Consider the following 27,810-nt stretch of genomic DNA (forward strand, 5'->3'; position numbering starts at 1 on the left):
TACATGCGCAGTTTTTATAACAACCCTCATATTTCCATACCTGAATTGACTAATTTGACTATAGGGTTGTTATCCATACGTAATATACAATTAAATTTGACATTGATCAAATATTTATTTTTAGTCGACACTTTTTGTTAACTAAAGTTTACACTAATTATATAAAATAACTTTAGTTAATATTAATATTAACGCGTATTATATTTAAAACTATATGAAATATAATTATTAACTAAATGATAAGTTATTTTAATCATTATATATATATTTTTAGCTTATAAAAAAAAGAGATTTTTTTTGTAAATTAAATAATGAGCCCATGATTTTGACTAAATATTTTCAAAAACAAAAACTTATTAAAAACATTTTTAACATGTTTTTATTTTTTTGTCAAAATTGGCACCTTTATTTTATTTATATTTTTTTCTTTTCACCAACCATTTTTTTCCTATAATACCTACTTCCATTTCATAAAAACTTGTATCAAATCTTTGAAAAAACTCTCTCACAAACTTGAGAAAGTACTTGAGGTATTTTATATATTTTTTATCGAATTGCTTTTATTTTTTAGTATATTCTTTAAAAAATTAGAATTTAATATATTTAAATTATTTTTACATGTTATAATTAGTATTATAAGTATTATGATGTATAAAAATAATTTTGATAATTTATGGAATATTATTTATAATTAAATACGAATTATGTAGTATTTAAACATAAAAATAATATAAAATTCGTAATAAAATATTAAACAGTAATAAAAATAATTATAATTTTTTTTTGAGATTATTATACTTTTATAAACAAGTGAAAATTATAAAAATTAAATAAATGGGACGATTAGTATTTAAAAATAATTAACTTTTGCATTATTCTAAACTGAGAGAAATAATAAAGAAAATACAAAATAAATACAAACGTGTATTAAATATTTTTATAAAATTTTTATATGATTAGTAGCATCACTAGATACTTTCAAAAAAATATAAAAATTAATTTTAAATTATTTTTCCTATTTATTTAATTATAGGCCTATTACAATGGTTAAATAATTAGAAAACATTAAATAAATAATATTTTGATATAAAATTTGATTTAATAATTTTTATAACATGTTTACATAATATATAACCTGTAATAAATATAAAATTATTTATTTAGGTTGATTTAATATTTATTACCTAATTAAATTTGATTAATATAAACTGAGTATATATATAAAGAAAAGTGGGAAATAAATACAAAAACTTGATAAAATTATTTTTATAAAATATCCTACTGAATTGTATAATTAACTAAGTTTATAAAAATTATAAATATAATATTTAATGAATTAATATTCGAATTAACATATATTAGTATGATTTTCGATTAACATAAGTATATTACATATACTAAATTAATATTATTATTATAACTTACGGTTAATAACTAAGTATACTATATAATAAAGTATAATGCCTATAATGTAAGTTAATAACAATACATTATTAATAAACACTTATTTTATAACTATACTAATTTAATAATAATAACTTATAGTATATAATATAAGATAATCAAATTGTTAATACATTAATAAATATAATATAACATATATAATAACATATAAACCTAAAGTGAAGGTTAATCAAAGATAATGTACAATTCATGTGAACTTCATCGCTACTCACGGTCGTAAGTGAATGATGTCTAGGTTGCCATTTATGGGTAAGCTAGTGGATCTCGAGTGCCATGACTTAAATTCTGGTCAAGAGTCCTGGGCCCCCGGTTATATCTGGTCATTCCTGACTTATTTGATAGCAACGAAGTTTGAGTAAAGTTATACAACGTCTTGCTAAAGATTAACCCGAACTTTTTAAAATTGAAAAATTACTATAAGTGGAAACTTTCCATAAATAGTAACCTTTCGAAAATGGAAATTCTTTAGTGAACCATTACTATCAATATAGTACTATATACTATTGTCTGTTAGGCAATGTCTGATCATACGTTCTATCTCTAGGTTGAGATCTCGGTCACGTCCTTACGTTCAATTCTTTCGTGGAATACTCTTTTGTGCTACTAAGGTGATTTTTATAGCCCCACTTGAAAGGACCCGTTCATATACATTATAAACGATTCACAATAGTTGATTACATCGCGAGGTATTTGACCTCTATATGATACATTTTACAAACATTGCATTCGTTTTTAAAAGAGAAACTTTCTTTACAACGAAAGTTGACGGCATGCACACCATTTCATAATACATCCCACTATAATTGGCTTAATAATAATCTTGATGAACCCAATGACTCGAATGCAACGTCTTTCAAAATATGCCATGAATGACTCCGAGTAATATCCTTAAAATGAGCTAATGCACAGCGGAAGATTTCTTTAATACCTGAGAATAAACATGCTTTAAAGTGTCAACCAAAAGGTTGGTGAGTTCATAGGTTTATCATAACAATCATTTCAATATATTAATAGACCACAAGATTTCAGTTTATAAATATATGTACACTCGCAAGTGTATAAAAGTATTCTATAAGTTGTAGGCACCGGTAACAAGCCTTAACGTTCATGTTTTACCCTCTGAAGTACACCAGATCAGGTATGTTTAAAATAACCTCGAAGTACTAAAGCATCCCATAGTCAGGATGGGGTTTGTCAGGCCCAATAGATCTATCTTTAGGATTCGCGCCTATCGTACATAGACAAGTAGTTTAATGTTACCAAGCTAAGGGTATATTTCTGGTTTAAACCCGCATAGAATTAGTTTTAGTACTTGTGCCTACTTCGTAAAACATTTATAAAACAGCGCATGTATTCTCAGCCCAAAAATATATATTGCAAAAGCAATTAAAAAGGGAGCAAATGAAACTCACAATACTGTATTTCGTAGTAAAAATACATATAACGTCATTTAACAAGTGCAAGGTTGGCCTCGGATTCACGAACGTATCAATATTTAGATTCAATATTGCAGGAAAGTACGTAGACGCAACGGAGATGATAAACACTAGATTGACCTCACGAGCATACCCATGAACCATACTCATCACCTCCATAGCTATAACCCATAACTTTCTTAGCTTCGACTCATTCAAAAAAACTATTTTGAAATCACTCGGACACCACTCCGTCGTAATATTTTATGTATACTAATAATATCTTGAAGTAATACAGAGCAAATATATATATATATATATATATATATATATATATATATATATATATATATATATATATATATATATATATATATATATATATATATATATGTAAATTGATTGAGAGAGTTTAGAGAAATATATTTTCAAGTTTCCATGAAATAATGAAACCTATTGAATTCTATTTATAATAGATTTTTGAATTATTAAAGTGAATTATTAAAGTATGAATTATTAAAGTAAATTATTAAAGTATAAATTATTAAAGTGAGTTATTAAAGTATGAATTATTAAAGTGAATTATTAAAGTATGAATTATTAAAGTGAATTATTAAAGTATGAATTATTAAAGTGAATTATTAAAGTATGAATTATTAAAGTGAATTATTAAAGTATGAATTATTAAAGTGAATTATTAAAGTTAAAGTAAAGTAAAAGTAAAGTAAAGGTAAAGTTAAAGTATAATAAAAGTATAAAAACTATGTATGTATAATACGCGTTTAAATATATATAATATTAATTTAAATCGTTATATATATTTAATGAAATAAAATATAAATATCGTTATATTTATTATACTGGTTAAGTAATGAGTTGTCAAAAGTGATTCTAGATATTTATAAAAGTTATATACGTTTTAATAATAAAGTTCTTTTTAAACTGAAAACGTTTTTGTACGTTTGAAAATAGATTAATAGAATATTATGGAAACCAATTCTCCACTAGCTTTTGTCTAACTTTCGTAAATGACACTTTTTATTTTTATTTATAAATAGCTTTACAAATTATTCCGAATATCGTTAAGAGGAATAGATTTCTCAAATCATAGTGGACCTCTCAACAGAGACTTGTAATCATAATTCAATGTTTCTGATAATTCAATCATTTAATATATTTTTTTTTAATTTCGTCGATAATCATATTGAAACAAATACGTTCATATAAAGCATTATACTTTTAAATACTTTGTTGACATTTTTAATTTATAACATATACACATATACATACATATTCATATATGTTCATTTAATGGTTCGTGAATCATTGGAATTTGGTCGAGGTTTAAATGAATGTATAAACATAGTTTAAAATCCTTGAGATTTAACTTAACAAACATTGCTTATCGTGTCAGAATAATATAAAGATAAAGTTTAAATTTAGTCGGAAATTTTCGGGTCGTCACAGTACCTACCCGTTAAAGAAATTTTGTCCCCGAAATTTGATAGAGGTCATTATGGCTAACAATGAGAATGTTATTATGACGATTATGAAATTTTATCATGTCTAAGAAGTATGGATAAAATAATTCAATTACTCAAAGCGTATGAGGGAAGTTATCGTAAATGAAGGAAATAAGATTATAGTGATTCGTCATATCTTTTGACGTCATCACAATTGATCTCCGAATTTAAATAAAATCTTTATAATCTATGTTGGATTTGATGCTTCGGTGATTAAGGAGATTATGATTCTCTTCGAATTAATACGATAATCCATCTTGATTTCTCTGTCGGGTATTTCACTATAAATCCACCTCCTTCGTTTCCTTACGACTCACACCTTCTATTCTTTCTCCCTCAACTCATATTTTAAAGTATTTGTCAATATGCTTCATCCAGTACTGATTCTCGATATACTCCTCACTTTCATATCTGTCGTTCTTCTTTTTCATCTGCCTCCGGAAGAATCTATTTACTTCTACTATACTCTCGGTTTTATAGTGTTTTTAGTTCTTCCGTGTCTTTATATTGCTATATGCATCGATATATACGGTTTATAATTTTTTGGGTGGTTGTTGGGTTTTATATCTTCCCTTATATTTCAAAGCCCCTGCTTTTGTCTTCTATAATCATTGACATCCACAGTTAATGCTCCCTTCTATTTGCTGCGATTTATACTCCAATTTCTATTTTGGATTTTTGTCCTTTCGTTTCTTCTTCTTGCGATTAAGCAACGTTTGTAATGGTCCAGTATTCGCAGATATGAATTTCAGAATGAACATAGTTAATGTTCTAAGAAGGAAATGGTAATGGCACGATCTTGATTTGTTAATTTACCAGAATACCCTGAAAAGACCGAATCATCAAGAAAATATATTCTTGATATTTTTAGAGATTAAATAGAATACAAGAGTCGTGTAACATGGAACATGATGACGACATGGTCTGTGAATCGTCATGTCCCATTAGAAACTCAGCATGACTTACTGTAATATAATCACGTTGATCAAGTGTCATTATATTATACTAACTCATGCTTCAGTTCCCAACACTACTTCAAAACATTCATAATTTAAACTCGAAAGTTTATAGAATATAGAAACTAATAGTTTCTTATATGATGTAACACTGATAGCGCAAAGAGATAAATGACTTCAGATAAGATTAGTTGTGAAAATATCTTCAGAAATATCGCGGATATTTATAATGAAAGATATGATAATATCTTAGAATTTCTAATATTGATGGATGATGATGAAGATTTATCTGTAAAGGTTTAGAATAAAGAGTAAGGTATTCGTTAATGACTTTAGCAGGCACTGAATCATTTGGATTCTTTGAAGGCAGATTTAGTCTTTGTGATTTGTCCACAGCCTCCTTCATAGTCTGTTCAATCCGTTTTTCAGTTCCAAACCTTCTCTTTTTCTCAGCTTTTCCACCTTACTATTCTTTATCATCAAATTTTTTACTTTTAAGATCGTTTACAGTTTTTGATGCTTCGTCAGCATTTCAAGAACTAGTTTGCAGTTCAAAATATTTTTCAGAACGTCACATTCAAAGTATGTAAGTCCAGGAGATAGACGTTTTACGTACACATATAACTGTTGGCGTAGACATGCTGCGAGATTTCAAAATACTGGTTACTGTTTTTCGATGATTCGTATGACAATTCTCGTTACAAGATGCGAATGAGTAAATGATGTGATTTCAATAAATATAATGATTTTTCGAAAAGTCAAAGATAATTGAAGTTGTTGGTAAGTTTATTGCTAAGGTGGCGAGATATGAAAGGTCCCCAGTAACGATGACGAAAGGGCAACGTATCTATCGAGGTTATAATAAGACTAGTCCGACTGAAAATTTGAAGTTGACTTGCTGGAGCTGTGACAAAACTGTCTACTTTGAAAAGGAATTGAAAAGTCATTTTAGCTAATAAATGCCAAAGGGTCTGACACGGATACGCATCGAACTATGACTTTGGCTTCGAGAGCTTTTTAGGTACATAAATGTGGGTAATATGTGGTTGAATCATCATCTCGATTGTTCATTGTTTGAAGTGTCTTCGAAAACTTCGGAGAGTTTGAACACAGTTTGTAATCGTTAATATACATATGATGTTCTAACACGGTTTTGAAGTCAAAGTATAGCTTTGAAAGATGTAGGAATCTAAGAGTGATGTCTTCTGTTAAATCATGACTTGGATTTTGATTTGTCAAAATCAGAATGCGTAATCAAATTTGGGTGAGAATGGTTGCTTTGATTTCTATACAAGAATGTATATTGTTGTGAGATTTTGGGAGTATAGTTGATGATTTGCTTAATCAGATTCGAAAAATGTAATATATTAATTGTGAATTTATATATCTCTCGGGTATTACCTACCCGTTAAAAAAAAATTCATAATTAATATTTTGTACAACAGAATTTTATTACAGTCTTTATGAAAATATATATGTGCATATTTTCTTAAGATGTAACATAGATTTAATGAGTTAATATTAAATTAAACTCATTTGATTTACGGTTGAAACTAGAACTGAATAATCCCTAAAGACTTTAGAAATTACATAACTTTTACGGAGTATTTATTCAATAAAATTGAAATTATGAATTAATACTTCGTTATTTGTTGGTGTTTGTAACCCTTGCACCATATTCTCTAAAGCCACTACTCGAGCGCGAAGCTCGTTGACTTCTTCTATTACACCGGGGTGATTGTCGGTTCGGACGAAAGGGTAAATAAAATCTAGAATTTGGTGTAGTATGTAATTGTGACGAGATACTCTAGAAATAAGAAAGAAAATGGTGTTTCGGATAGGTTCGCCGGTAAGTGCTTCAGGTTCTTCGCCAAGAGGGCAATGTGGTGGATGGAAGGGATCACCTTCTTCTTGTCTCCAATTATTGAGGAGACTACGAACCCATCCCCATTTCATCCAGAATAGATGATGACTAATTGGTTGATCCATTCCGGTCACACTGCTTTCAGAACTTGAATGGGATTCCATTTCGGAATCCGAGGGACTTGAACTAATGACGAATTCCATTTCGTACGATTGAATAAAGAATTTTTCGATATGAAATAATTTTCCAGCTATCGGGTGGTATTCTAATTATATATAGCAAAAGGTTTCGTAGATTACGGAGGAATTTACGGAATATGTCAGGCAAAGTTTACAGTAACAGATACGCTAAGATATGAATTAGCAGATACGCTAAGATATGAATTTTGTCTATACACTATTCATGCAATCAATGCAATAAGATGTGTCTAGACTAAGAATGATAAGCAGGTAATTTTCGATAAAAATGATGAGCAAAACTTTTGACATGCAGACACGGTCGAAGTCCAGATTCACTAATGCATCCTAACGACTATCAGTTAGACACACTAATGCAGACCTGGTTCGCTAAGACCGCCGCTCTGATACCAACTGAAAGGACCCGTTCATATACATTATAATCGATTCACAATAGTTGATTACATCGCGAGGTATTTGACCTCTATATGATACATTTTACAAACATTGCATTCGTCTTTAAAAGAGAAACTCTCTTTACAACGAAAGTTGACAGCATGCACACCATTTCATAATACATCCCACTATAATTGGCTTAATAATAATCTTGATGAACCCAATGACTCGAATGCAACGTCTTTCAAAATATGCCATGAATGACTCCGAGTAATATCCTTAAAATGAGCTAATGCACAGCGGAAGATTTCTTTAATACCTGAGAATAAACATGCTTTAAAGTGTCAACCAAAAGGTTGGTGAGTTCATAGGTTTATCATAACAATCATTTCAATATATTAATAGACCACAAGATTTCAGTTTATAAATATATGTACACTCGCAAGTGTATAAAAGTATTCTATAAGTTGTAGGCACCCGGTAACAAGCCTTAACGTTCATGTTTTACCCTCTGAAGTACACCAGATCAGGTATGTTTAAAATAACCTCGAAGTACTAAAGCATCCCATAGTCAGGATGGGGTTTGTCAGGCCCAATAGATCTATCTTTAGGATTCGCGCCTACCGTACATAGACAAGTAGTTTAATGTTACCAAGCTAAGGGTATATTTCTGGTTTAAACCCGCATAGAATTAGTTTTAGTACTTGTGCCTACTTCGTAAAACATTTATAAAACAGCGCATGTATTCTCAGCCCAAAAATATATATTGCAAAAGCAATTAAAAAGGGAGTAAATGAAACTCACAATACTGTATTTCGTAGTAAAAATACATATAACGTCATTTAACAAGTGCAAGGTTGGCCTCGGATTCACGAACGTATCAATATTTAGATTCAATATTGCAGGAAAGTACGTAGACGCAACGGAGATGATAAACACTAGATTGACCTCACGAGCGTACCCATGAACCATACTCATCACCTCCATAGCTATAAACCATAACTTCCTTAGCTTCGACTCATTCAAAAAAACTATTTTGAAATCACTCGGACACCACTCCGTCGTAATATTTTATGTATACTAATAATATCTTGAAGTAATACAGAGCAAATATATATATATATATATATATATATATATATATATATATATATATATATATATATATATATATATATATATATATATATATATATATATATATATATATATATATATGTAAATTGATTGAGAGAGTTTAGAGAAATATATTTTCAAGTTTCCATGAAATAATGAAACCTATTGAATTCTATTTATAATAGATTTTTAAATTATTAAAGTGAATTATTAAAGTATGAATTATTAAAGTGAATTATTAAAGTATAAATTATTAAAGTAAGTTATTAAAGTATGAATTATTAAAGTGAATTATTAAAGTATGAATTATTAAAGTGAATTATTAAAGTATGAATTATTAAAGTGAATTATTAAAGTTAAAGTAAAGTAAAAGTAAAGTAAAGGTAAAGTTAAAGTATAGTAAAAGTATAAAAACTATGTATGTATAATACGCGTTTAAATATATATAATATTAATTTAAATCGTTATATATATTTAATGAAATAAAATATAAATATCGTTATATTTATTATACTAGTTAAGTAATGAGTTGTCAAAAGTGATTCTAGATATTTATAAAAGTTATATACGTTTTAATAATAAAGTTCTTTTTAAACTGAAAACGTTTTTGTACGTTTGAAAATAGATTAATAGAATATTATGGAAACCAATTCTCCACTAGCTTTTGTCTAACTTTCGTAAATGACACTTTTTATTTTTATTTATAAATAGCTTTACAAATTATTCCGAATATCGTTAAGAGGAATAGATTTCTCAAATCATAGTGGACCTCTCAACAGAGACTTGTAATCATAATTCAATGTTTCTGATAATTCAATCATTTAATATATATTTTTTTAATTTCGTCGATAATCATATTGAAACAAATACGTTCATATAAAGCATTATACTTTTAAATACTTTGTTGACATTTTCAATTTATAACATATACACATATACATACATATTCATATATGTTCATTTAATGGTTCGTGAATCATTGGAATTTGGTCGAGGTTTAAATGAATGTATAAGCATAGTTTAAAATCCTTGAGATTTAACTTAACAAACATTGCTTATCGTGTCAGAATAATATAAAGATAAAGTTTAAATTTAGTCGGAAATTTTCGGGTCGTCACACCACTTTTACTGTTTACTTAACTATTTATAACTTTTGGGGTGAGACACATGCTTGCTTTATAACTGTTTTACACTTAGACACAAGTACTAAATTGTTAACTATGCTGTCATGCTTTGATTCATGCTAAATCCCTACCATAATATCGTCAATTGCTACGTTTAAATGCAAACTTAATTATTGTGAGTAGGCCTATTGAGAGTAACGTCTCTAACCATTCGACCGTTGATCATTGGTTACATAATAATGATTCCACGACACTGACAGTACAAGGTGTCATAGGGTAAACTTGTTTAGTAGCGATATTACAAAATGCAGCAACACTTTTAGATTGATATTTCTATATCAATCAACTTTAAACTAAATCTTGTGGTCTAAAACTTTGGATATTATTTATAAACCTGTGAATTTCACTCAACCTTTTTGGTTGACACTTTAAGCATGTTTTGTCTCAGGTGATGATTGAGCTAGCTGTTTACAACTTTGTGATGATAGATTTGATGCTTGCATGGAGTTCACATCACATATTATATTTTAGTTCATAAACATTTATTTTACGTTTTAATAATAATGTAAACATGTATTACTGCTTTCGCTGTTTTATTAACAAATGTTTTATTTAAAAAGTCTCATATAGAGTTGTTCTTGTTTATACAACTGTGTTATGATATGATTGGTCACAATTACCCCTGGTCCATTTTGGGGGGTGTGACATATTGGTATCAGAGCAGGCTGTTGTAGAGAACCAGGATTGCATTTTAAGTCTGTCTTATACAATTAGGTACCTTAGCAATGTAGGACTACAACTTCCTTTGACTATAGTGCCTTTAATTGTTGCCTTTAACTGTTAAATGCTACACTATACTTTAGAAACTTTACTTATCTTAGAATGCCGAGCCAATCTAAGAACTCTACTCATTCTCCCAAGTACTATTCAATTCCGCCACCACATTTAAATGCGACACCGTTCTCGACATTCATATGTCATCTATCATGGTTTTGTGTATTACATATGTATTACATGAAATATTATCCATGATTTTTGAAACTCCAATATTTGTTACTATTCATACTCAAATGGGTTATACCACGTACCTTTATGCTTTATGCCTTTATGCATCGGTTTGCAAACCGAAAAATGTCATTGAGTTATCGAGAATCTCAAAGATATTATAATGTCATCACTACTCATATTCGTTACTTTTAAATCTTTGTTTTCTCGTTATTTTTTATCATTGAATTTTCTTGACGGATGGCGTCTACGAAACTCTAGAATGGAAGGGTTTGGATTACCAATTTAAAGGATCCTATAGCTCAAGCCCAAGACCTGAATAGGCCATTACGAATTGAAAGTCTTTAATCATTATCTGATTACATACTTATCATTTTTAATCTAGACACGTCATACTGCAATTATTGCATAAATGGAGTATAGACAAATCATATCTTATCATATCTATCCCAATTTACTTTGTCTAACACTTTTCCTAAATTTCCTCCGTAAATTACGGAAATCTTTTTCTATATATACGTATTCAAGGAGACGAATATATCATTCAATATTTAACACCCATTTCATATCAAACCTTATTCCAAACACATAATATGGATTTCTCACCTGATTCCTCAAGTTCCTCTAGCTCCGAAGATAGCGTGACGGGAGCACACCCACCGATCAATTACCGAGATTTCTTTAGAAAATGGGGATGGGTTCGCGAAATACTCACCCTATGGAGAAATGAAGAAGGTACTCCTTATCACGAGCCAAACTTACCACCAAACGTCGGAGTACTCGATCCGCTTACTGGCGAACCTGTTCGTAATACCACTTTCACTCTTTTCGCAAGGATTTTCCGCCTCGAAGGTCGACTCGATGTAACCCAAGACAGTATTCGTCCTCTACTCCCGAATTCTAACCAGATAGGGTTATTAGAAGAAGTTAGAAGACTTCGAACTAATTATCAAGAATTGATAAACCTTACGGAGGAATTGGTAGAACAAATCCATAGACTCGAGCAAAAAGTAGAAACCCTGGAGGAAACAGTGCACGATTTGGAAGCTAGGCTCACACCTACTACCCAAGTACCACAAGCAACACCAGCAACATAACCAGTACCACTAGTACCAACAATACCACCAACATCACCAACACCACAAGCATTGTAAGCACCATCAGCATCACTACCAATAGCATCAGCATCACCAACAACAACATCTGCATTTCACGCCTCAACATCACACTCAGTACCTCGGATATCAACATCATACGCCCCATAGATACCAAGGAATATTAGTAATAATGAGTTAAGATGTATAGACTCATTCTTCCTGAAGAATTATATATGTATACTTTATATACATATGGTTTGAAACAATAATAAATCTTTTCGTACTAAGCTATTACGTGTAAATCTTAACAAGTATGTACTACTTGGTTAATTCATATCACTAATATGCTATAATGTACATCCTTCGTTAATGACTTAATGATCGTTAATCACTGCTTCAGCACAATAAACTCCATTTCATAACAAATCAAGTGTATTATTCAAATACATGTCTGATTTTACACTTCCATTTTCGATGTACTCGAAACTTTTTAGAAAACATTATTCGTGTCTTGTGAATTTCACAAGAATTCCACGAGCACCAACATCATATACCGAGGTATATCAATAACAATGAACGATGAAGTATTGATTCATAACTCCATTAAAGAAATATTTCGCAACGATTATGTAATCTCTCAAGTTTTGAAGATTATTTATTCTTGTTCCAACCTCAAATCAAATGATTTTAATATTATATTAACTCATTAAATCTATATTATATTTGAAGAATACATATATGAATGTATATCTCCATAAAGATTGTAATTAAAGTTCTTTTGTACAAACTGTTAATTGTGAAAATATTTTAACGGGTAGGTAATACCCGAGAAATATTTATATCTCACATTAATATGTTGCATTGTACATTCTTCAATTCTGATTCAATAATCAGTAACTATACTACTTACGTTCACAAGATATATGTATCCGTTCACTAAAGAACAACCATTTTCGTACAAATTCAATTACATATTCTAATTTTGACATATCAGAATCCAAGTAAAGCTTTAGCAGGTGTTATCTTCCTAAAGATTACTAAATTCATTTATATATTCATTCGTATTTTGTGATGAATTATCACGTCAAACCACCAAAATTAGAACCATTGATGGTTACATCCTACGCTTAAATACTTCAAATTCAAAATTCTTGAAAACACCTCGGATTGATAATCAATGATTCAGATTCGTTAACCTTGAGAATGCTGACGAAGCAGCAAAAGCTATAGGTGGTCTTAATGGCTAAAAGTTTGATGATAAAGAATGACATATTGAAAAAGCTCAGATTTAGAACTGAAAAACGGATTGAGCTAACCATGAAGGAGACCATGGACAAATCACAAGGACTAAACCTGTAATCAAAGAATCTAGATGATTCGAATTCTGATGAAAACCACAAAAGATCTCCTTACGCATTCTAAATCCTTAAGAAGAATTTTCCTCATTATCATTGGATCTTAGAAAATTCTAAGATATCATCGTATCTTTCGTTATAAATATCCTCTATATTTCTGAAGATACCTTCATAACTATTCTTGTCCGAAATTATTTATCACTTCGCACTATCTGTGTTACATAATAAAGGAAACTGTTTTAGTTTCTATATTTCTATAACATACAAGTTTAAATTTTGAATGATTTAAGATAGTGTTGGGAATTGAAGCATGAGTTAGTATAATATAATGACGTCAGGCCAACGTGATTATATTACAGTAAGTCATGCTAAATTTTTAATAGAAGATGATGATTCATAGACTTTATAATCATCATTTGCCATGTTACATGACTTTTACATTCTACTTAACCTCTGAACATATCAAGAGCATATATTCTTGATAGTTTTATCCTTAGTAATTCTAGTAATTTGACAAATCAAATCGTGCTATTACCTTTCCTTCTGCTTTGTATATTATGATCATTCGAAACTCTATACCTACGAATTCTAGACCATTATTCGCTTGACTTGAAGTCGGGAAGGAAAAACAAGAGCATAGAGCTCCGACATATAAGGGAAAATATAAAGCTCGATAACAACACGGAAATTACAAACCGTGTATATCAATGCGTATAGCAACATAAAGACACGGGAGAATTAAAAACACTATAACCCCAAGGTAATTGTAGAAGTAAACAGATTCCTCTGGGGGTAAATGAAAAAGAAGAATGACAGAAACGATAGTCAGAAAAATATCCAGGATAAGAACTGGATGGAGCAGTTTCACAATCTTTGAAAGTATGAATCGAGAAAGAAAGTATAGAAGTGGTGAAGATAATGAAACAGAAGAAGCTAATTTATAGCAAAATTCTAGACACAACAATCAATGCAATTTTAATTTCCTTAATTATCGAAGAATCAAATCTTATACAGATTATAAAGATTTCCTTTAAATCCCTTGAATTCCGGAAATCACCTTTAATTATGTCAAAAGTTAAGGCAAACTGATATTTCCTTATTTCAAACTTTTAAGATAACTTCATTTATACTCTTCCTATAATCGAATCGTTTTATCCATATTACCCAATGTTGATAAAACAATATTTTCAACTCATATTCATCATTCTTGTTGTAAAGAATGACAATCTCTATCAAATTTCACGACTATGATTTTCATGAACTCCTCTCTATTTTGTCTACCCTAGCGTGGTGGCATAAACGCTCAAGGTTTAAATGTGCTCGATATTATTCATAACACATTTTATATATCCAATTTACTGAAATGACTTGTATAACATCATCATTTTGAATGATCTCCGCATTAATAATAAAATGCACTTCGTAGAAGAACTTGTAGAAATTATGATTTGTATGATTTTAATTCTTGAAACAGAACAATATTCTATCCGTTGGAATTCACGCAAGGCCCCGAGCATACCTGGGAACGTAAAAACCAAATAAAACGTAAATATCCTCGTCTATGTACGAACAACACCGATTAATGGCAACAACTAAATTTCGGGACGAAATTTTTTTTAACGGGTAGGTACTATAACAACCCTCATATTTCCATACCTGAATTGACTAATTTGACTATAGGGTTGTTATCCATACGTAATATATAATTAAATTTGACATTGATCAAATATTTATTTTTAGTCGACACTTTTTGTTAACTAAAGTTTACACTAATTACATAAAATAACTTTAGTTAATATTAATATTAATGCGTATTATATTTAAAACTATATGAAACATAATTATTAATTAAATGATAAGTTATTTTAATCATTATATATATTTTTTTAGCTTATAAAAAAAAGAGATTTTTTTATAAATTAAATAATGAGCCCATGAATTTTGAATAAATATTTTTAAAAACAAAAACTTATTAAAAACATTTTTAACATGTTTTTATTTTTTGTCAAAATTTGCACCTTTATTTTATTTATATTTTTTCTTTTCACCAACCATTTTTTTCCTATAAATACCCACTTCCATTTCATAAAAACTTGTATTAAATCTTTGGAAAAACTCTCTCACAAACTTGGGAAAGTACTTGAGGTATTTTCTATATTTTTTATCGAATTGCTTTTATTTTTTTGTATATTCTTTAAAAAATTCGAATTTAATATATATAAATTATTTTTACATGTTATAATTAGTATTATAAGTATTATGATGTATAAAAATAATTTTGATAATTTATGGAATATTATTTATAATTAAATACGAATTATGTAGTATTTAAACATAAAAATAATATAAAATTCGTAATAAAATATTAACATTAATAAAAATAATTATAATTTTTTTTGAGATTATTATACTTTTATAAACAAGCTAAAATTATAAAAATTAAATAAATGGGACGATTAGTATTTAAAAAGAATTTACTTTTGCATTATTCTAAACCGAGAGAAATAATAAAGAAAATACAAAATAAATACAAACGTGTATTAAATATTTTTATAAAATTTTTATATGATTAGTAGCATCACTAGATACTTTAAAAAAATATAAAAATTATTTTTAAATTATTTTTCCTATTTATTTAATTATAGGCCTATTACAATGGTTAAATAATTAGAAAACATTAAATAAATAATATTTTGATATAAAATTTGATTTAATAATTTTTATAACATTTTTACATAATATAGAACCTGTAAAAAACATAAAATTATTTATTTAGGTCGATTTAATATTTATTACCTAATTAAATTTGATTAATATAAACCGAGTATATATATAAAGAAAAGTGGGAAATAAATACAAAAACTTGATGAAATTATTTTTATAAAATATCCTACTGAATTGTATAATTAACTAAGTTTATAAAAATTATAAATATAATATTTAATGAATTAATATTCGAATTAACATATATTAGTATGATTTTCGATTAACATAAGTATATTACATATACTAAATTAATATTATTATTATAACTTACGGTTAATAACTAAGTATACTATATAATAAAGTATAATGCTTATAATGTAAGTTAATAACAATACATTATTAATAAACACTTATTTTATAACTATACTAATTTAATAATAATAACTTATAGTATATAATATAAGATAATCAAATTGTTAATACATTAATAAATATAATATAACATATATAATAACATATAAACCTAAAGTGAAGGTTAATCAAAGATAATGTACAATTCATGTGAACTTCATCGCTACTCACGGTCGTAAGTGAATGATGTCTAGGTTGCCATTTATGGGTAAGCTAGTGGATCTCGAGTGCCATGACTTAAATTCTGGTCAAAAGTCCTGGGCCCCCGGTTATATCTGGTCATTCCTGACTTATTTGATAGCAACGAAGTTTGAGTAAAGTTATACAACGTCTTGCTAAAGATTAACCCGAACTTTTTAAAATTGAAAAATTACTATAAGTGGAAACTTTCCATAAATAGTAACCTTCCGAAAATGAAAATTCTTTAGTGAACCATTACTATCAATATAGTACTATATACTATTGTTTGTTAGAAAATGTCTGATCATATGTTCTATCTCTAGGTTGAGATCTCGGTCACGTCCTTCCGTTCAATTCTTTCGTGGAATACTCTTTTGTGCTACTAAGGTGATTTTTATAGCCCCACTTTTACTGTTTACTTAACTATTTATAACTTTTGGGGTGAGACACATGCTTGCTTTATAACTGTTTTACACTTAGACACAAGTACTAAATTGTTAACTATGCTGTCATGCTTTGATTCATGCTAAATCCCTACCGTAATATCGTCAATTGCTACGTTTAAATGCAAACTTAATTATTGTGAGTAGGCCTATTGAGAGTAACGTCTCTAACCATTCGACCGTTGGTCTTTGGTTACATAATAATGATTCCACGACACTTACAGTACAAGGTGTCATAGGGTAAACTTGTTTAGTAGCGATATTACAAAATGCAGCAACACTTTTAGATTGATATTTCTATATCAATCAACTTTAAACTAAATCTTGTGGTCTAAAACTTTGGATATTATTTATAAACCTGTGAATTTCACTCAACCTTTTTTGTTGACACTTTAAGCATGTTTTGTCTCAGGTGATGATTAAGCTAGCTGTTTGCAACTTTGTGATGATAGATTTGATGCTTGCATGGAGTCCACATCGCATATTATATTTTAGTTCATAAACATTTATTTTACGTTTTAATAATAATGTAAACATGTATTACTGCTTCCGCTGTTTTATTAACAAAGGTTTTATTTAAAAAGTCTCATATAGAGTCGTTCTCGTTTATACAACTGTGTTATGATATGATTGGTCACAATTACCCCTGGTCCATTTTGGGGGGTGTGACAGTTTTTATAAATGTTTGACGAAATAGACACAAGTAATTGAAACTACATTCTATGGTTGAATAATCGAAATCGAATATGCCCCTTTTAGCTTGGTAGCCTAAGAATTAGGGAACTGGCCCTTAATTGTCGCGAATCCTAAAGGTAGATCTACGGGAACTAACAATCCCCATTCTGGAATTTGGAATGCTTTAGTACTTCGAGTTTATCATGTCCGATGGGTGTCCCGGAATGATGGGAATATTCTATATGCATTTTGTTAATGTCGGTTACCAGGTGTTCACCATATGAATGATTTTTATCTCTATGTATGGGATGTTTATTGGAAATAAAAATCTTGTGGTCTATTAAAATGATGGAAATGAATGATTACGATAAACTAATGAACTCACCAACCTTTTGGTTGACACTTTAAAGCATGTTTATTCTCAGGTATGAAAGAAATCTTCCGCTGTGCATTTGCTCATTTTAGAGATATTACTTGGAGTCATTCATGACATATTTCAAAAGACGTTGCATTCGAGTCGTTGAGTTCATCAAGATTATTATTAAATCAATTACAGTTGGATATATTATGAAATGGTATGCATGCCATCAACTGTCGATGAAATGAAAGATTGTCTTTTAAAAACTAATGCAATGTTTGTAAAATGTATCATATAGAGGTCAAGTACCTCGCGATGTAATCAACTATTATGAATCGTTTATAATCGATATGAATGGGGCATTTCAATTTCTATCCAGGGTTAGGCCGCGGCGCAGCTCCTCTAACCGCGGCGCGGCTTAAAGCGTGGGAAAAAGGCTGTCCAAAATTGCATTTTTTCGTTAAATTCTAACTATGCTACGCACCTTCGATTAACATGAAACTTGTTCTAACATGCTCATATATGATTATGAAACTTAGAAAAATTGTCCGAGACCCGACCCTAACACGTTGACTTTTTCGTTGACTTTGACTTTGACCAAAGTTGACTTTTATTCAAACTTAACCAATATTTTGATTAATCGTTATAACCTTTCGTTTATACTTATATCTTGCATGAAACTTGACAACGTGATTCACATGCTATATAACTGAGTCGTAACGAGCCATAGGACTAATTGAACAACTTTGACCGACCTCGTATTTTACCGGTATTGATACAACCTACTTGTTTAGGTCAAGGCTAGCATTCATTCATGCACACGTTTACTTTGTGAATTACCTTTATACTCGTGCACTCGAGGTGAGATCATAGTCCCATCTTTTCAACAACTTTTACTCTTTTAGATCATGGGATGAGAAACATATACGTTTTATACTTTTATGCTTTGAACACAAGTACGAAAACAAACATTCCACGTACGAGTTAGAACAAAAAGCCTCAATTCAATTATCATTAGTTACACTTGTAGGGTGTAAGCGAGAACTTATGTTGTGTGGATCCATACGGGTTTGACGAACCCTCATTCGGACGGTTCGCTACCGTCGGCGGATGAAATATATTTTCGGGTATAGTGTAGGTTCTAACACTATGATGCAGAGGTTCGTATACAGTTAAGCCTTGATAATTGGGTGCTCGTGATACAAACAACAACTATTGGAATGTAAACGATTTAGATAATCAACTTATACTAAACCTTGTGGTTCAAAAAAAATGTTTACAAATACACCTATGATTTCACCAACGTTTTTCGTTGACAGTTTTCTATATGTTTCTCAGGTTCTTGATTGGCTAGTTGATACATGCTTCCGCGCACACTTTGGTTACTTGCTTGGGGTCAAGCATACATGCATACGCTATTGATAGCATTCGTGATTTTCAACTTATATTATGTCGCAAATTACTCCTTTTATACTTTATAACTTTTGTAAACTTAAACTTGTAGTCGAATCGTTTGGTAAACTTAAAACTTTGCAAGTCCTATACGTTTCAAATGAATGCGACATAATTTTGGTCAAACGCGTCTCATTTAGGGACTATGACCACGTAACGGGACCTAAGGTAACGACGCCGTCAATGGCGATTTTGGCGGGTCATTACATCACACCCCAAATCCCGAGCTCACTCATCCCATGGTCACTCGTTCTCGTCTTGGCATCACCAAACCCGTCCAACGTCTAAACCTGCACATATCTATTATTTCTACCATTCACAAGTCCTACACTCAGGCTCTTACCGACCCTAACAGGCAAAATGCTATGCAAGATGAATATAATTATTTGATTAAGAATAATAGTTGGACACTTGTGCCTATACCTGCGGACGCGAACATAGTTCGTTCCATGTGACTTTTTAGACAAAATTATAATGCAGATGAATCATTGGGTCGTTATAAAGCACGTCTTGTTGCTAATGGTCGAAGTCACCAAACTGGGATTGACTGTGTGAAACCTTCAATCCGATTGTTAAGCCGACCGCTATTCGTACAGTCCTTAGTCTTGCGCTCTCTCTTGATATTGGCATGTTCATTGGCTTGATGTCAAAAACGCATTTCTTAACGATAATCTTTGCCGAGACTGTATGTATGCATCAGCCTCCTCGTTTCGGGGTCCCAGACACCCTAATTATGTTTCCCTTCTACAAAAGTCTTTATATGGTCTCAAACATGCCCCAAGAGCTTGGTTTCAGCGATTTGCAGATTACACTAAACGAGCGGGTTTTCATCACAGCCTATGTGACTTCATTATTTATTTATCGACAAGGCTCCGACACTGCTTATTTACTTGGTATACATAGCTATATACCAACATTTTCATTCAAAATATAAAGCTATTTCCCGCCAAAAATAACAATATAGCATGTCAAAAATAAAAGTTTACACCCTTTCATTTTCAACCACCATTAAACGGATTTCTTTCCTTATACTCCGTATATGGAAAATTGCTTTCATAAAAACATACAAAGTTTCATATAGACTCTAATATTCTACTTTGTAATCTTATTGCTTAGAAGTAGACTAAAAATTGTACTTCTTGTCTTATTTTAATATCGATTTCGTAAACCAAGATAGTACAGTAATACTTACATTATTATTGAGAAGAGTAATTTAGAAGTATCAATTACAACCCTATTTTCTAAACACTATATGAAATAAACAAATTCTAACTCTCACTTCTCTTTGTGACACATCACTTGTAAAAACATATTTGTTAAAATTGTGTTTTGACACAATCAAAACACAAATGGTTTACTGAGTATAGTATTAAGATTATATGAATCGAGTATGAAGGGGTCAAGCAGTTCGGGTTTTCGGCAGGCTCCCGTTAACCTTCCCCCCTCAGAGTCCTTCAGTGGGTAGGGTGGTAAACTTAGAGGCACCGGCCTCCTCTTACGTGTCCTCAACAACCTAGCAGTTCTTCGGTCTGCATCTTTTGCCCCTTCGGTGATTTCCATTTTCTGGTCTTCTGCAAAGCCAATACACAGTAGTAAATAAATAGCATACAATTTCATTTCGTAATTATATCCAACAATGATGGCAATTTCGGTGACCTTTGAGTATAAGGGCACATGATGTACATTACGACATTTAAGAACATCAAGCAAACGTACTAATAAATTCTTATCATCTGACAGATTAAACAGGTGACACAAATTAGCCGAAAATGAAACAGGTAGAAAGTAGCCCATGTATTTTCAATGCATAGAACAATAGAAATAGAACCATCTTATCCAAATATACTAAATACTAAATTATAATTACAATAGTACAATTTTACTGTACCGTAGTTGACACCACCTATAAAAAAATTATTTAACACTACTAGTGTTTTAAGGTCAGCCAAGCCTGAATCGACCTGTACCAATAAAAATACCCATTTGACCCATTACTACACCTGACAAGATTGCCAACTGATGTATATCCCAAGTTTCACCAGGCACAAATTGGTTAAGCATGCAAAATAAAGGATTGATATTGGGCACAAGGCCATGGTGAAACGCTTAGAATCAGCTGTTAAACAGATGTAAGGATCAAATCCTTCAAAAGATGTAGATGGGATAAGACGAAGCTAGCTGAATCAAATAGCGTTATGCAAAATACCTTCATCCTCTTGTATGTCGGATGTCCACAAAGTGAGGTTGTCCCACAGAACCTGCATAATTAAAGTGCTATCTTTGTAGGAATCTTCAGTCATAGAATCAAGATCTGACACAGCTTCATCAAAAGCTTGTTTTGCCAGGTGGCAGGCCCTAATAAAAGTCAATATAACAATGAAGGATACAGAGTTAAGCACATATTTCGTATCAAGCATATACAAAACAGAAGGAATAAGTTGTAAAATTACCTTTCAGTAGACTTCATAATTTCATAATAGAACACGGAGATATTCAAAGCCAAACCCAGTCGCATGGGGTGAGTAGGACATAGATCAGCTTCTGCAGTAGTTGAAGCCAACTAGAAACAGCACATAATAATATGATTATAATTTATTTGCTAAAAAGTCGGGTCGAAGTCAGTCAAAGTTGGGCTGAGTCGGCCGAGTCAAGTCTAAGTCGGTCAAAGTTAGGTCAAATTTTTTATTTTTTATACTTACTAAAATTAGACTTTGTGCCATATATCTATGTTTGAAATATTGATGTCTATATGTTTGATATATTTATGTACAATGTACAACATATATATATGTTTAATTTATTTATTACTAAAAGTCAACATTGGTCAAAACCCGACTTGAAGCAACACTAAGATAGTGACTTGCTTGATAAGCCTTTAGTGACTGATCAGCTGCTTCTTTCTAATCGTTACCAAACTTGAACTCAGCAAGATACCTATAATAATCGCCTTTCCTGCATTCATATAAAACCCATTAAGAAGTAATCAGAGACAACAAACTTCAGCTACATAGGTACTTAGGTACATAAATACATTATATTTACCCAATTTCTTATCCAGGTCATAGATGTAATGATAGATAAATGTTATCCAACATGTTAAAGTCCATGACAGAAATATCTATATCTATATCTATATATCTGTGAACACACACTCACATTTTGTAGTAGAAAACAGTAGATTCTCCAGCAGGTGAAGATGGAATCAAATGCTCATCGATCACAACCATGATGTCACTGCATATGTCATTCAATTCTGTTTCAACCTTCTGTTTGTATTCCTTGATACGCTTTACGTTCACTTCATTGCCTCTAGACTCCTCCTTCTGCTCAATTGAAGACAATATTCTCCATGATGCCCTACGTGAACCCATCACGTTCTTGTACCCAACTGAAAGCAAGTTCCTCTCTTCAACAGTCAACTCAACGTCCAATTTCGCAACCTTCTTCATTGCATCCACCATTTCTGCACGAAAAACCAACAACAAAGTCAAATGCAACATCAAAATACAACTTAAACCTCAAATCAACTTCAACAAGTTCAAAATCTGCAGCTCACAAGTACAAGAAAAAAAAGCTCAAAGTGATGATCAAAACAATGACTCCATAGTGAACAATTCACCAGAGTCATTGCTCAAAGCTACAGAAACTAGCCACTAAATACACTACCAGATAGGTCATTAATTTTTATATTAATCTAGTACAAAGTAGTTATTCCATAGGTAATCATGTTCCATAAGTAATACTTCACTACTTTCTCACACACCTTAACGATAACTATTCAATATTGTTCCTTGATTTTATAACTAAGTGGTGTCATCTTAAGCTCATGATTGACAACGATTAGCATCACTTGCAACTTCTCATATAGTACATGTGATTTTATTTTTATTTTTTTAAAATATAACATATAAAATTACATAATCAACACTTAAGCAAATTTTACTAATTATTTTCACAACTTAAATAGATAATACAGAGATTTGAATATCAGAGACATGACGAAATGAGCAATCAACATCTAAACTAAATCTACACTGTGTTTAACCTTAGTAAAACCTAAAATCATTTAAAATTCAAGAGCATCTAACAACTTCTACTAGCAGATTATACCTGTATAAACATTTACACACCTACAATAACGCAATAAGTAATAAAAATTCAAAATAAATTATAAAATATCGAAACAGGAACAAAATTGAATAGCATCTGGTCTAGAATCTAGAATTAGTTTGTGAAAGAAAAAAACGGATCTAAAAAAAAGAAAGATGAAAACCGTCATAACGTTCGGCTTGCTCGGCGAGCTTAGCGATGTAGATAAAGTTTTCACGATCAGTTGAAGAAGCCATGGCCAGACTAAATATCTGACGTCACACCGACTTCTTTATTACTCTCTTTTTGTGAAAATGAAAATAGTGAAAGCGGAGAGAGATAGACGGAGTGTGTTTTGTGTGTGTGAGTAAACTGTGTGGTAAAATTTAGGAAACTCATTTTGGTCACTCAACTTTGTTTATTTAATCAGGAAAATCAATTACTCCCTCCGTCCCTATATAATTGTCCACTATTCCATTTTGGGATGTCTCAAATTAATTGTCCACTTCCATAAATGAAAAGGAAAGAAGATATTTCATTGGTAAATCTGGAGAGAAGATATTTCATTGGTGGAGAAATGAAGTTAGTGGAATTTTCTTAAACTGTGTGTTTTTTGTCTGGTGACAATAAATATAGGACGGAGAGAGTATATTGTGTGTTTCATGTCTGAAATTATTCATTTTTATAACTACATAAAAATAATATACGGAGTTCGTTTGCAAATCCCTTTTCTAGAAAATGTTAATGACAACTTTTAGGGCTGTCTTTAAGTCATTCAGACACGTTTGAAATGTTTGTACCCTTAAGTAACCACTCACTCCTGCGAAAAACTACTTTTTATGTACCACTGTTTTATGCACGGATTTAAGCAAATCCCATTTTCTATTTTCTATTTTATTCATGTAAGATAAAAATATAGATAAAAAAAATAAGATCGGAATGTAAATAAAAAAATACATGTGACAGTAATTATTTTTTTAAACTGTGAATTTTTTATATGAGGATAATAGATTTGGGATGAAGGTAGTTCTATATCAAGATCTCAAGGTCATAAATTGGTTATCTCAATCGGGAGTGTTCATCATTTTGTTTCGTTTCCGATTTCCTTAAAATATTTTGTTCAACTTGTTCGATGTTGAGAAATTTGAAGGAAAACCAAGGACCAAAAGCCAAAAACCAATTCAGTTTTAAATTGAAATCGAACCAAAAATTAAAGTCGTATTTCAATTTTAGTTAAAATCGAGAATCACAAAAAATCACAAGTTAGCCAAAATCAGGCCCAGCCTGTAGGGGGAACAAATTTGTTCAGGGCCAACATTTGGGCCCAAATTCTTAAATACATGTACAATAACTAGAAGGCCCTATAGCAAGGCCCAATGAAAAACCCGTTATGCAGCCCGAACAATAGTTTCATTAGAGTCCGACATCATTTAAGTTTTTTATTAAATATTAATAGCCTACGGAGTACTTAAATAGAAGAAAGAAATAGACTCACATGTCGATGTGGGATGTATTTACTCATTGTATCCATATATTTCATGCTATCGCTCTTTTTTTTCTTTAATCATTTTCTGTACATACTAATGCTAGAACTTAAAATAAATTAACATAATGCTTCGTTGTATAATAGTTATAACTAGTTATCGAACTCTCGCTTCGCGCCGGGGGTTCGTATTTTATTGCGTTTAGTAAAATTATTTTGTGGCTAACGATGATGTCGTTGAAGCGCAACTCGAGTCGAACTAAAAGGTATAACCCGTGAGAGATTTAAATGTTATTTTAAATTAACAATATATGTGCATCTCCGCGTTTCGCTATGGAATTGTCGACTTTTAAAAATTTAACGCAAAATCAACGTGTATGAAAAGTACCTCAAATATTTAGCGTTTTTTAAAAAACGTCCGTTTTGCGTATAGCTAGTGACATTGTGTTCCTAAAATTATTTCGAGTTTAACGATGGTGTCGGAAAAATTTAACTCGTTGCGAGCGAGAAGATATGATCCGTTGAATATTTGGGTGGAGTTTATTTAAGATTTTTTTATGAAAATGGTTATTTGACACTTTACCCCCTTGTTTGGGGGGTCGATTTGAATTTTTCAAAAAAGTGTGGGGACTTTGTTGGTAAAATGAAATTTAGGTAAAATTAAAAAAAAAAGTTAAAATTAAGAAAAAAAAGGTGAAAAAATCGAAAATGACCCTGATTACTATTCATAACTTTTGTCTATTAGTTAATATGTAAATGTAAATGTAAATGTAATTAATTTTTTTTTTTTAAATTGAAACTTTGCCCCCTTAAATGTATTGATATGATATTAGTTGTTATTTGTTTCTAAATAGTTAACAGCCTTTTTTTTCATCTCGTTCGGAGCACTAAATCTCTCGGGACCGGCCCTAGCCAAAATAATCATAGCATGTCATAACATATCGATTTAGAATTCAACTTTTGATTTTAAATTAAACTTTCGTCTACATATATTAATAATTTAATACATTATTAGTTGAATTTAATATTCGTTTAAATGGAAATCGAAAAAGCAAAACTGATAACCGAACAAAGAGTCAAACTCAAATTTAAAAATCTAACCAAACCAAATACCGAATCCGAATTAGGTTTGGATTTTTTCGATTTTCCATTCTTTTTTATTTTGGATTAATCAATTTGAAATTAAATATTAAACACCACTATGCATAGTATACAAACTTATTTTTAATAAGGTTAAGGTTTAGTGGTGTCGAGTATACCAAAGTATGTGAAAAGATATATCTAGTACTTGTTAACCGTTTAAAAGGGTCAACAATTTTATTAAAGCATGAATAAGAATTACATTATGAAAATGGAGTATAAGAACTCTTAACGAGGTTGTAGATGTGCAAGGTATATAAAATTTCACATAATACATAACACAAAGTCGGGAGTTTTCTACTTTTGATGGTGCTACCAACATCAATGCGATTTAGAAGGTCTCTGGGGTTTTCCCAACCTTCGATGGTACTGCCAACAACGTCGCGAATTGAGTTTCTTTCTAACGCATGTGTGGGTGAAAAATGAGAGTATTCGATGTGAATATAGCTGTTCAAAAAAAAAATACATAACACAAAGTATCATAACAAAAATCATGTAACGCTAGAGATGAGCAAAAATTTCGAAAAATCAAAACTGAACCGGTACCGTACTCGTACCAATACCGATAATGATTCGGTTTCGATTCTTGATTTTGGGTAAATTCAGTTTAGATACAATCGGTATCGGTACCAATTCGATATCGGTATCAATTCGATATTGAGAAATTGATTTTAAATATAGAAATATAATAGGCTTCCGTATCTGATGATTTTCAGAGGTGTAACAACCCAACCCGATATACAAACGATCACGCGGAAATATCAATTAAAAAAAAAAACTTGTACAGCATAGTGGCGCGGCGCGCCATTTTGGCCTGGAGCGGCGCTCCATTTCGGCCTGTCCCAAAAATCCAACTTAGCGAAAATGTTCGACCACTTCCCGACGTATTTAGACAAAACGTTTTTCACAACATATTCATATATGAAAAACTAACACGTTCCATTCATAAAATAAGTTTTACGAGGCGGGGCCCACATTGACCCAATTTACCCTTTAAGTATAAAATACAAGTTTCGATCCCACAATTTTAAACACAAAATAAGAGCCGAGCATGGCGATTGGGGATACGCTACCCAATCCTAATTAATTCAAAAGCAAGCCTTCTAAAGCAACTACGCGAGCCACTAGTTCCCACGCTTACCCGAGCCACCTCATCCAAGCAAATCTATAAAAAAGTAAACAACGAGAGGGTAAGCTAACGCTTAGTGAGTGAAAATATACTACATACATATATATGCATAAAATGGACACGCCACATAATTAAACAAATACCGCATACCGGAGCATCCAAGCGTAAAGGCAAGCTAATCTAAGCATACCGAACGATCACTAAGCAACAAGCTAATAATACCATCAATAAGATAAGTTCACCAACGTCGATG

The 27,810-nt window shown here is 30.8% G+C and overlaps 1 pseudogene; it reads right to left on the reverse strand.

Moving 5' to 3' along the window:
- Positions 1-21,054: 21,054 nt before the first annotated feature.
- On the reverse strand, positions 21,055-24,099 carry LOC139901468 (14-3-3 protein 9-like; annotated as a pseudogene).
- Positions 24,100-27,810: the final 3,711 nt, after the last annotated feature.

This window comes from Rutidosis leptorrhynchoides, chromosome 3 (genome assembly GCF_046630445.1).
Source record: "Rutidosis leptorrhynchoides isolate AG116_Rl617_1_P2 chromosome 3, CSIRO_AGI_Rlap_v1, whole genome shotgun sequence".
NCBI classification, from domain to species: Eukaryota; Viridiplantae; Streptophyta; class Magnoliopsida; order Asterales; family Asteraceae; genus Rutidosis; species Rutidosis leptorrhynchoides.